This window comes from Tupaia chinensis, unplaced genomic scaffold (assembly GCF_000334495.1).
Source record: "Tupaia chinensis unplaced genomic scaffold, TupChi_1.0 Scaffold143976_1, whole genome shotgun sequence".
Taxonomy (NCBI): Eukaryota; Metazoa; Chordata; class Mammalia; order Scandentia; family Tupaiidae; genus Tupaia; species Tupaia belangeri.
Window position 1 is genome coordinate 190310 of NW_006203827.1, and position 13313 is coordinate 203622.

At 39.5% G+C, this 13313-nt stretch overlaps 1 protein-coding gene and 1 pseudogene across 1 annotated transcript in view; one reads left to right on the forward strand and one right to left on the reverse strand.

Annotated features, from left to right (window-relative positions):
- LOC102469992 (cytoskeleton-associated protein 2-like pseudogene) overlaps nt 1–7306 on the reverse strand; it is a 9891-nt pseudogene extending 2585 nt beyond the window's left edge.
- Nucleotides 1–13313, forward strand: part of SLC16A2 (solute carrier family 16 member 2) — a gene marked incomplete at its 5' end in the record, with an annotated part of 201503 nt that overhangs the window by 105651 nt on the left and 82539 nt on the right.

Genomic DNA, 13313 nt, shown 5'->3' on the forward strand with positions numbered 1-13313 from the left:
CGGCGGCGGGGCCCCTTAGCCGCACCCCCCAGTTGTTGATACAATGAACAGTTCTGCTCTGAACATTCTGTCAAGCCTAAAGGGCTTTCTATGGGAAATTCATCAAGATGAAATCACTAATCTGTAAGGTATGCACATGCTTTCTCTTTCTTCCTTTTTCAGTTTTTATTTTATTTGATAAAAGAATTATTTAATTTAGTTTATTTATTTATTTTAATTTGACCAGAGAAGGAGGGAAGGAGGGAGAGAGGGAGAGAGGGAGCGAGGAGAGAGAGAGAGAGAGAGAGAGAGAGAGAGAGAGAGAGAGAGAGAGAGAGTGAGGTGCCAGGACCAGGACTCAAAGGCCATGTGGGAGTCCAAAGCCCTTTACCACCACACCACCTGCCAGCCCCATCTTTCTTTTTTTATTTTTGCAATTTGCTATAGGATGCATGCCCTTGCCCAAGAGAGACAGAGAGAGAAAGAGAGAGAGGGAGAGAGAGAGGGAAAGCTTCCCCCAGGGATTGGCCAGACCACAATTCTTTCTCCTCCATTCTCCTCTTGGGATGTTGAGTATGCATGTACATGTTCCCGGTGTGTTTGTCCAGCCTTGGGATCCAAGACTTGAACCACAGAGTTGGCCATGTGGGATTCAGCCACCTTAACCACTGCATGACCTAGGTGGCCCAGAAATATACATATTTACCTTTCCAGATAATGCCAAATTATTTCAACAAGAGCTCCTGTCAGTATACACTTCCACTAGCAATATTATGAGTTCTTTTTGATCCAAATCTATATCATAGCTCTTTATATTGTCAGACTTCTTAATTTTTGCCAATGTAGGTATACAAAATACTCTCTTATTGTGCTTTTACTTTTCATTTCTCATATTATTTATGTGCTTGAGGCCTGGCAGCCTGGCAGATGACCCCTGATCCTGCATGTGATTGAGAGTTCACTCCCTCTGTAATCCTGTCTCCTTGAGTGAGGACTTTGCCTGGGCACTCACTTCTAGACAGCAAAGTGAAAGGATATCAATTCTAAGACAAGGCTACAAAAAGATCTAGCCTCTGTCTTGGGTGTTTTCTTTCTTTCTTTTTTTTGGGGGGGGAGAGATTTTTCCTATAGGGCATGTGTGCTCACCAGACAGACAGAGACAGAGAGACAGAAAGCTAGAAATCACTCCCCAGGGGGGATGGCCACACCGCATTCTCCTCCATTCTCCTCTCGGGATCTTGGGCACGCACGCCCATGCGCCCGGCATGAGTTTTAAGCCACCAGGTCCGGGACGTGAACCACGGTCAACTACATGGGAGTCCAGCGACATAGTCATTATGCTAACTGCTGGTCCCTTGGGTGTTTTCTTCACTCTCTGTCTTGCTCTGAGGGAAGCCAGCTGCCAGGTTGTGAAGTTTGTGAAAAGGCTCATGAAACAAGAGAGTGTGAGAGATTTTCTGCCAATAACCAATGAGATACTGAGTCCTGCCAACAGCCACAGTTGAGTAAGTGAGCTTAGAAATGGATCCTTCAGCCCCAGTTTAGCCTTCAGATGAAACCACAGCCCTTGTCAGCACCTGATGGCAGCTTCATAAGTGACTATAAGCCAAACGTACCCCACTGAGCTGCTCCCAGATCTGACTCCAGAAACCAAGATCATAAACACTTGTTTTAAACTACTAAATGTGTAGTACCTTATTATACAGCAATAGAAAACAAACACTGTAGCACCCTTTCTTGTACTTATTGGCCATTTTGAAATCCTCTTCTATGAAATGTTTTTTTGCTCATATTTCTGACAGATCTGTAGGAATTCTTTATTTGTTCTGGATTGTAACCCTTTGTCATGTTGCAAGTATCTTCTACCATGTTGTAAAGCTTATCATTTCACTTTGTGGTGTATTTTGATTAAACAAAATGTTTAATTTAGCTGTTTTAGTCCTTTTTTAAAAAATTATCTTTGTGTATGTTTCTTAAACATTTTACTACTTTTTTTTTAAAATAGTATCATTTTTTAAAAAGATCATGCTTTTTAGATTTGGTTGAAAATATTCTTTTCCTACTCAGTGTCAGGAAGATATTCTCTTATACTTTTCCCTGAAAATAAAGTTTTACTCATTTAAGTTATTTTTTAAAAAATGTGCATATAAATAATTTGTTCCTTTTTTCTAAGTAGTATTCCATTGTGTGGCTATACTGCAATTTGTTTTGGCTACTTACCTGTTGATGGACTTTTGGGTTGTTTACAGTTTGGGGCTATTACAAATAAAGCTGTTCTGAGCATTTATGTACAAGTCATTCATAAGTGGTTTTCAAAATTTTTATTTATTTATTCACTTTTTAGTTTTCACTGAGGATGCGGGTACTCACCAGTAAGAAAGAGTGAGAGAGAAAATGAGAAATAACCCCACAGGGGGTATGGCCATGCCACATGCTCCTCTCCTCCACTCTCCTCTTAGGATCTTGAGCACACATGCACATGCTCCCAGCATGCTTTCTAAGCCACCAGGTCCAAGACTTGAACTGTGGAGTTGGTCATGTGAGATTCAGTGCCTTAACCTCTAGGCCACCTGATGTCCCTCATAAGTACTTTTTAACTGTTAGCCCTATAGCACAGCCAGCAGTTAAGCACTGTTTATTGTGAACTGTATCTCACATGGCTGACCAGGGTTTGAATCCCAGATCCAGGACCTTGAAAAGCATGCTGGTTTGTGTGTGTGTGTGTGTGTGTGTGTGTGTGTGTGTGTATGTGTGTGTGTGTGTGTGTCCAAGATCCTGACAGGATGGAGAAATAGAAGAAAAAGAGAATTGTGGCATGACCACATCCCATTGGAGGGGTTTTTTTTCTCTCTCAAACATAAATGCCATATGGTGATAAAAATAATAAATTATGTACTTTTGAAATTTAAGTGATGCCTTCCATTTAAAATTTTATTTTAGCAGAAACTTACTTGGCAAATGTTGCATTTGCGTTTCTCTTTTGTACCCAAGGTTATTTTGGGCAGTTTTTGTTGTTGATGGTGTTTTTATATCCTTTGATGTTATTATACATTGCAACTTCCCAAGCAATGTGAATGGGTTTCTGGAAACTTATGTACAAAGAATTTCATTTGAAAAACTTAAGTTGGAAAACTTTAGTTGGAAAAAAAAAAAGACTTTAGTTGATACTTTCAAGGGAGGTTTTGATTTCCTGTATTTTTAACTCCAGAAGTTCTGTTTGATTCTTTTTCAGTGTGTCTATCTCTTTATAAAATTACTTCGTCAAGTCATGGAAAGATTTTCTCATCTCCTGGAATTGGTTATCTGTTTTCTCTTGTACCCCATTGAGTTTTGTTACAGTAAATAGTCTGAATTCTTTTTCTGACATTTCTCTGATTTCTTTACATTTTTTTGTTTTCTTTTTTTTTTTTTTTTTTTTTTTTGAGAGAGAGATTTTCGCTATAGGGCGCGTGCGCTCGCCAGACAGGCAGAGAGAGACATAGAGACAGAAAGCGAGAAATCACCCCCCAGGGGGGATGGTCACGCCGCAATCCCTTCTCCTCCATTCTCCTCTCGGGATCATGGGCACGCACGCACACGCGCCCGGCGTGAGTTTTAAGCCACCGGGTCCGGGACGCGAACCGCGGTCGACTACGTGGGAGTCCAGCGACATAGCCATTACGCTAACTGCTGGTTCCCTTGGTGAGGAGTTATTATGTTCCCTTGTGAGGGAAGTGTTTCTTGGTTTTCTCTCATTTTTTGAGGTTCTGCTTTGATTTTTAGTCATCTGGAAATATACTCAATTCTTTCTGCTTCTATAGGGTATGTTTCTATAGCTGAGTGCTCGTGTCATTCCTTATGGTGTGCTTAAGCTCTGTGTTAGTCTCTCTCCTCTAATGTGGGTGGGAGTGTGGAATCCACAGTAGGATTATTGGGTTCAGGTTTTCGTAGGGGAGTTTCTCTTCTTTTACTGCCAGGGAGTGTTGTGGGGAGAGAGTTTCTCCAGAACACAGTCTCCTGTCTTGAGGTGTTTGATTCCTGTATACCTAAACTTTTCTGCTCCCAATGTGGAGGTAGGTTGAGCTGGACAGGTAGAATGTCAGGTGGTAGACTTCATGTATAAAAAGTTATTTCAAGAATAAACGAGAGACAAAAGCCTCTAAACAAACCAATAAATCTAATGCCAAATAAAGATGGTATGAATTTCTTTTTAAATCTACAGGCCTAGACAAAGGCCAAGGTCTTCACCCAGTTAGGGGAGACTAAATGTCAATGAGTGGACAAGGGACACAATCCTAAGAGAGTCAATTTCAGACCTACTGCTCCTCCATTGAGACAAGGAACCACACTAGACTCTGGCCTCCAGGATTGTACAGACCTATGGCCAACGAACAGATATGTTTTAAGAAAGGGGTTCAGAGAGAGATTACATGGTATGAGATTGTTTGAAAAATCATATTGTACTCTATAAAGATGTACAATGATTAAATATAAATTTTTTAAATGAATAGAACAGGATATAAATTTTAAAATTTTAAAAAGAGAAATGGACAAGATATGAGAGCCATCTCATGTCTTCCTTCCAGCCCTCTCCAAGGAAATAGTCATACTGTTATTTCACTCTTATTTAATTTCCTTAATAGGGCTATTTGGAAAACAAGGGTGATTCCTCAGGCCATAAAAAAGCCATAATGTCTTGAGGAGATTTTTCCAGTGTGAAAAGGAGCATCCTGGAATAGGAAATCCAAGCACAAAACTTTGCCTTGGACTCTGGAGTCCCTACACACGTCCTTGAGGATAAATTACTATAAAGAAAGGCAGGAGAAGAATCCTTCAAAAAACATCGACCCATCACCTACTGCAATCTCACAGGTTCTTGCTGCCCTTGCCTACCTTTCAGACTCTTTGCCTGGGCCTTGAGGCTGGCTTAACCAATATCTTAATATTCTGGGCTGCCAGAGAGGCTGGGCATAGTGCTCAGTCCACTTCATAGGTTGGAGACAATGTTTGTACACTGGAACAGTCCCCACTGGAAGGCAGAAAAGGACTGGAGAGGATTGGAAAGAGGCCTAAAGCACACTGAAATTTTCTTCCCCAACCAACCCCCGTTTTGAGGTGACAATTCCAGGGAGGAGGGATGTGGATACATTGTTTTTTGCTTGCTGCAAGTCTGGGCCATGAAGAAAGTAGTCAAATGGCCCTGTGAAGAAGCAGGATAGGGATGGGGGGGGGCAGAAAAGGGAAGAGGTGGAGAATATGGGGACCAGAAGCCCCTGGGGCTGCCCAGGCAGCTGACTGATTTACTTACAAACATGAGAACTTCCCCTCTTTGGCACTCCCAGCCCCCGGGGAATGAGAACTGTTTTGCTCTCCTGGATCAGGAAGAACAAGATGTCCTTATCTGGTAGGAGAGAGCTGGTCAGTACTACCTCCAAAGAGAAAGGAGAAGGGAACCAAGAGAACAGCAATCCCAGCAGGCAGTACCATTCTTGGGGAAAGCCTAAGAAGGAGCCAGACTCCAAACACAGGGTTTTAGGAGTCCGGATGGGCGGTGGATTCAGACTCCATACTCTCCCAGCAATGCTTCAAAGCCCTGGTGCTTGTGACTGGCATGATTTTTTTTACTTTCATTGTCTTTATGAGCTTTTTCTGGCTCCTAAAATCTATAAAAGCCAAACAGCTTCTCAGGCTACATCATTCTTCATCCCTTTACCTGATTACGTATTCTCCATTTGCCTCACCTGGATGTTTTATTTATTTTTTTGTCTTTTTTTTAAAAAAAGAGATTTTTACCTTAGGGTGCTTGTGCTTACCAGGCAGAGAGACAGTGAGAGGGAAAGTGAGAAATCACCCACCAACGGGGATGCTATGAAGAAATCCCTTCTCCTTCACTCTCCTTCTAGGATCTAGGGCACAAATGTGCATGCACATGCACCCAGCATGATTTTCAAGCCACCAGATCTGAGACTTGAACCGCAGGTGGCCATATGGGAGTCCAGCTATGTAACTGCAACTCCATCTGATGGTCCCATCACCTGGATATATCTTATCTGAGGTCTGTTGCAAAGTTGTGCTTCTTCCAGGGCTCATTCTTTGTGACTCCTTACTAAAGAACAACTACCCTCTGGTACCCGGTAAAAACAAGGTCGCCCTTTCCTGAATAACTTTACCAAGCTCCACTTCTGCCACAGTCACTCTGAGCACCAGTTCAGTGACACTAGGGACACAATAAACCACTCGTCTGGTAAGAGGGATCTGGGCATTCTGGAACCTGTGCTTTGTGTTGAGCTCATGATGTTCTAATCTAAGTCAGGGCTGCCAAGGATTTAGCAAGGGTTTAGAACCCCATGACTTTTATCACAATGCTAAATACTTAGTGATGTGGCACTAGAGATAATTTAGATTTTTCAGCTTATGTTCTGGTTTTTTAGTCTAGTTCTGCCAACCCAGATCACTTTATGGCCATGAAACCAATCAAGCCAGGCACTTTGCTGGCAAAACTGATGGGTTTTGTTTAGTTCAAAAATCTTTCCTGAGCCCTTACTTTATTGTGAGAGAACAGGCGCTTTTGGAGTAGAGGAGATGAAAAAGCGTTCCGGCTGGTGACTGAGAGACTTGGGTCTGAGAGGACCACTCATTGTGGGACTTTAGACAAGTTATTTGTCCTTGGTTTCCTGAGAAGCAGAATGAAGTGTTTGAGTTCCATCAGCAATTCCCAAATTCCTCAACCTTTAAACTATTTCTCCCTCTGGGCCATATATTTGTTAAGATTTTGTTTACCAATCAACACACTGATTACGTGATAATTTTCTCACCGTATCTGCCAGTCAGAACTCTTGATCAGTAAAAGATAATTGATATAGCCAAAAAAAAATTGCAGTTTAGAGCTTGTGCCATGTGCCATCTTATTCTGGGCCAACCTAGAATTTATTTGAGAGTTTTAGATTCACTTAAATAATTCTTTCTTTCCTATTATTCTCATTTTACTACCCCTCTTAGAAGCTGCTGACGTAGATGGTCATTAAGTTCCCATCAGTCCTCTGTGTACTGCAAGGAATCCTTGCTCTCTTTGTCTGCTTCATCTTACTGCCTCCAAATTTGGCTCCCCATTTCTATGACACTGCTATAACACCCTTCCAAACTATGTCCCCTGCTCACTCCCCGCCCCTTACCCTATGGATGTGGTAGTCCCTTTTCTTTGTTTTGTTTTCTCCAGTAGTAGGGCCTCTGTAAAATACAAGCAGGAACTCAGAAATCCCTTAATGAAAGGTGATAGGGATCAGGACAAGGATCCTCACTGTAGTTCAATTGAGTCTGAGCTCTAACACACTTTTGGTCTTACAGTCATTGTTCGGTAGATTGTTCAAGTTATATTAATAAAGGACATGCTTCCTATGGGTTCCTGACATACTTAAAATGATATGATCTCTTGAGATTTAGAGATACAGAACATTGGAAAACATGAAGTAATTTTGGATTAAAAAGTAGATATTCCCATGATCAAATGCCAGGTTAAGGTGAGCATATTTGGTTTGAGGACAACTCTTCCTAGACTGAATTAGATTGCCATATACCCAGGTAGCACTCAGCCAGAAGGTTAGGTCTAAGGCCCTTTTAAAGGCCTACCCCTCTTATTTATCTTCCTCCTGCTCCATTTTTCTGTCCTTCCTCTGCCCACTTAGGTTTAGCTCCATCTAGAAAAATCTAAGTTGGAAAGTGATAAGGGACCTTAGATGTAATCTTTTCAGAACCCTCATGATATAGACAGAGAAACCAAGACCCAGAAAAACAAGGGACTTGACCTAGACCACATAGCAGATTAATAATGTAGAGCTGAGATTTAGGGTCTATGGCTAAAGATAAAAGGAGCTTTTGAAACAGAGTCCTAAATCCATGAGTGTGTGTTAAGGAAGAACATGCAGATAGCAGGTCAAGACCCAGAGCCTATGGACTTCATGGCTGGTTTGAAGATTACCTCATAAGCTCCTGGTACTGGCTCACAAAGTATCTCTCAGAAACAGAAATGCCACCTCTGGGTAATTCTTGAGAGCTTGAAGGCTGTGCACATTTAATTTTCTAAAAATAAAATTCTAGCATAGGCAAGGCCCTGTGGGAATAAGGCTCAGGACACGTCCTATGGGAGGCAGTTCAGGAAAGACAATTAAGAGAGCCCCTAGTGACAGCCTTTGTCAATTATACTTTACAAAAGCCTATCCACTTACAAACGTATTTTTCTCACTTTATTCCACATATCCTGCAGACTGATTTTTGTCAGTGATGTTCCATGTTCCAATAGATATAGGTTAGTCCTCAGCTCAGAAACTATTCATGAATCTCCAGAAACTTGGTGAGATTAAATCTAAACTCCTGAGCACATCATTCAAGTGTATCTCATTGTCGTTTTCATTTGCAATTTTCTGAAGACATGATTTTTAAAATATTGTTATTGCCATCTGTATATGTTCTTTGGTCAGTTTTTGTTTAGATCTTTTGCCCATTTGCTATAGAGTATATGTGCTCGCTGGTGAGAGACAGAGAGAGAAAGGGAAAGTGAGAAATCACCCACATGGGGATGGCCACACTGCAATCTGCTGCACTCCACTCACCTCTCGTGGGCATGCATGCATATGTGTCTGGCATGATTTTTCAAGCCACGTCCTAGACTTGAACTGCAGAGTCAAACATTTGTGATCCAGATGCGTTAACCACCATGCCACCTGGCTGGTCCTCTTTTACCCCCCCTTTTTTTAAAAATTCAAGTTGTGTGTTATCCTTTTGCTGTGCATTAAGAGTTGTTTGTATATTTTCGTTAACAGTTCTTTATCAGATATGTCTTTTGAAAATCTTTTATTGGGACTGGCAGGTGGCGTGGTGTTTAAGGGTGCTGGACTCCCACATGGCCAACCACAGTTCGAGTCCCAGACCTGGTGGCATGATATCTCACTCTCTCTCTCTTTCTCACTCTCACTCTGTCCTTCTCTGGTCAAATTAAAGTAAATAAATTAAGTTAAATAAAAAATAACTCTTTTAAAAAAAAGAAAATATTTTCTCTCAGTCTGTAGCTTCTCTTCTCATTCATTTGTCAGTGCCCTTCACAGACCAGAAGTTTTCATTTTGATCATTTACAGTCTATCAATTCTTTCTCTTATGGATTATGCCTTTGGTGTTGTATCTAAATATGTCATCACCTAAGATCACCTAGATGTTTTTCTATATTATTATCTAGGAGTTTTAGAGTTTTGTATTTTACATTTAGATCTATGATTAATTTTGACTGAATTTTTGTGACGAGAGTAAGGTCTATGTCTAGGTTTCTTTTTGTTTGTTTATTTTGCGTGTAGATGTCCAGTTATTCCATTACCATTATTTAGAAATTTTGTGCTCCATTTTTATTTCTTTGTCAAAGATCATTTGACTATGTAGGTCTATTTCTGGGCTCTCTATTCTGTTCATGTATTGACTTGTCTATTCTTTAATAATACCACACTATCTTGATTACTGTAGCTTTATAGGAAGTCTTGAAGTTGTGTAATATCAGTCTTCCAACTTACTCATTTTCTTTCAATATCGTGTTGAGTATTTTGATAATATCCAATACCCATTCATGATAAAAACTCAGTAAACTAGGGATAGAAGTACACTTCCTCAACTTGATAAAGACTAAAATAAATACCTACATTTATTATACTTAATGGTGAGAAACTATCAATAGATGCTTTCCCACTTCAATTGGGAACAAGACAAGAATGTTCATGCTTACCACTCCTATTCAACACCATACTAGAAGTCCTAGCCAATTCAGTGCCTCTCCACATGAACTTTATATTCTGTTTGTTACTATTCACAAAATAACTTGTTATGATTTTAATTGGGATTGCACTGATGAAGTTAGGAAGAACTGATACCTTGACAACATGGAGTCTTCCCATCCATGCACTTGTAATATCTCTCCACTTATTTAGTTCTTCTTTTATTCCCTTCATAAGAGTTTTCATTTTCTCCATATAGATTTTGTATATATTTTCTTATATTTATACTTAAGTATTTCCTGGTTTTAGATGCTAATGTAAATGACAATGTGATTTGAATTTTAAATTCCAGTGTTTCATTGCTGATATATAAGACATCAATTGACTTGTGTATTAACCTCACATCTTGCAACCTAGCTGTAATCACCCAATAGTTCCAGGAGGAGTTTTTTGTTGTTGATTCTCTGCAATTTTCTACATAGATGATTGTGTTCTCCACAAATAAAGATAATTTTCTTTCCTTTTCCCTGATCTGTATGTTTTTTCATTTTCTTATCTTACTACATTATCTAGGACTTCCAGTATAATGTTGAATAGGAGTACTAAGAGTGATCATGCTTATCTTGTTCACAATTTTAGTGGAAAAGTGTCTATTTGGGTCGTCAGAAAAGTCATGATGCATTTTTGCATTAAGAAAGTCATGACTTTTCTGATGACCCAATAGTTTCTCACTATTAAATATGATGTTAGCTGTAGGATTTTTGTAGATGATCTTTACCAAGTTGAGGAAGTTCCCCCTACTCCTAGTTTGCTAAGAGTTTTTATTATGAATTGATGATGAATTTTGTTAAATGCTTTTTCTGCATCTATTGATATGATTGTGCATTTTTTCTTATTTAGCCTGTTCATGTGATGGATTACATTAATTGATATTTGAATGTTGAACAGCCTTAGATATCTAGGCTGTATACCATGACCAAATTCCATGGTATACAGCCCTTTGTATCTGCAGATGTATTCAACCAGCCCCCCCCCCCACCAAATATGTTACATTGTTGCTGACATGTAATATGTAGTTAGGTCTATGATTTTCTGTTGGTAACCAAACATGTGTATAGGAATCTAGAGATTATTTAAAGTATGCAAGAAGATGTGCATAGATTATATGCAAATATGACACCATTTTATATAGTGACTTGGGCATCTTTGGGTTTTGGTATCTGGGGAGTGGGGTCCTGGGAGCAATCCTCAATGAACACTGAGTGATGACTATATAATTATTTTATACAATGTTGAATTCAGTTTGCCAATATTTTGTAGAAGATTTTTGCATGTATATTCATGAGAGACATTGGTTTATAGTTTTCTTTTCTTGTAATGTCTTTGTCTGCTTTTGAAATCAGGGTAATGCTGACCTCATAGAATGAGTTAGGAAGTATCTCTTTTGCTTATATCTTTAATAAGTTTTTAAAAAGTTTGTTTAAAAAGTTATTAGTTATCAACTTAATTTCTTTCATAGATACAGTTTTATTCATATTTTCTGTGTCTTCTTGTATGAATTTTGACAGGTTGTATCTTCAGGAAATTGGTTCATATCATTGAGGTTATTAAGTTTGTGGATGTTGAATTGTTTATGATATTCCTTTATTATCTATTTAATGTCCATGGGGTCTGTAGTGATGTCTTCTCTTTCATGTCTGATATTAGTCATTTGAATCTTCTCTCTCTTTTTTGTAGTTGGACCTACTACAGACTTCTTTTATTTATAGATCTTTTAAAAGAAATAACTTTTGATTTTGTTGACTTTCTCTATTTATTTCCTGTTTTCAATTTCACTGATTTCTGCTCTGATTTTCTTTCTTTTTCTTTGCTTCCTTTGAATTTAACTTAACACTTCTTTTTCTAGTTTCCTAAGATATTAACTTAGATTATTGATTTTAGACCTCTCCTATTTATTTATTTATTTATTTTAGAGAGAGACTTTTACTATAGGATATGTGCACTTGCCAGAGAGATAGAGAGACAGAAAGCAATAAATCAAGCCCCAAGGGGGGATAGCCATGCTATAATCCCTTCTTCTCCATTCTCCTCTCAAGATTTTGAGCACACATGCACACATACCCTAAAACAGATTTATTTATTTTTAATTTTTTCTATTATTATTCTGCAATTTTGATCAGAGTGACAGAGAGAAAAAGTGAGAAAGTAAGCCATCAGGTCTGGGACTCTAACCATGATTGACCATGTGAGAGTCCAGTGCCTTAACCACCATGCCACCTGCTGACCCCACCCGGGATGAGTTTTAAGCCACCAGGTCTGGAACTCAACCATGGTAGACTACATGGGAGTCCAGCAATGTAACCATTATGCCATTTGCTGGACTCATAATATATGTAATACATGGTATAAGTTTCCCTGTTTGTACTGCTTTTGCTACACCCCATACATTTTGATAAATTGCCTTTTATTTTATTTTTTAAAGGTTTTTGCCATAGGGCATGTGCACTCACCAGAAAGAGACAGAGAGAGAGACAGTGAGAGGGAAAGTGAGAAATCACCCCCCAGGGGGATGGCCACACTGCAATCTCTTTTCCATTCTCTTTCTGGAATTTTGGGTATGGACACAGACATAACAATTGTGATTTCCTTTTTCTTCTTTTTCTTCCTTCCTTCCTTCCTTCCTTCCTTTCTTTTTCAAAAGAATTATTTAATTTTGTTTATCATCATTATTATTTTTTAAATCGACACACTCACCACAGAGAGACAGGGTCTGAGGCTCGAACCACAGTTGGCCACATAGGAGTCCAGCACCTTAACCACCACACCACCTGCTGTCCCTCAACAAGTTGCATTTTAATTTACTTCAAAATATTTTAAAATTTCTTTTGAGATTTTATTTATTTATTTATTTATTTATTTTTTAGAGCGGTTTTTTGCTAGAGGGCACGTGTGCTCACCAGAAAGACAGAGAGAGACAGAGAGATAGAAAGTGAGAAATCACCCCCAGGGGGGATGGCCACGCTGCAATCCCTTCTCCATTCTCCTCTCGGGATCTTGGGCATGCACTCACATGTGCCCGTGTGAGTTTAAGCCACTAGGTCTGGGACTCGAACCACAGTCGGCTATGTGGGAGTCCAGTGACATAGTCATTACGCCAACTGCTGGTCCCGAGATTTATTTTTTTATTCATGTGTAATTTACCAGTGTTTTGTTTAATGTCCAGGTAGTTTCAGATTTTTCAGCTTTCTCTTTATTATTGATTTCTAGTTTTATATCAACATAATGAGACCAGACATTGTATCATTTCTATGTTTTAAAATTTGAGCAGATGGCATAATGGCTACGTCACTGGACTCCCACATGATTGGCCACAGTTTGAGTCCTGGACCTGGTGGCTTGAGACTCACACTGGGTGCATGTGTGTGCATGCCCAAGATCCTGAGAGGAGAATGAAGGAGAAAGGATTACAGGGTGGCCCTACCCCAAGGGGGGGATGATTTCTTGCTTTCTGTCTCTTTGTCTCTTTCTGGTGAGCACACATACCCTATCTCTCTTAAACAAAATAGGGGGCTTGGAGGTAGCATGATGGTTAAGGATGCTGGACTC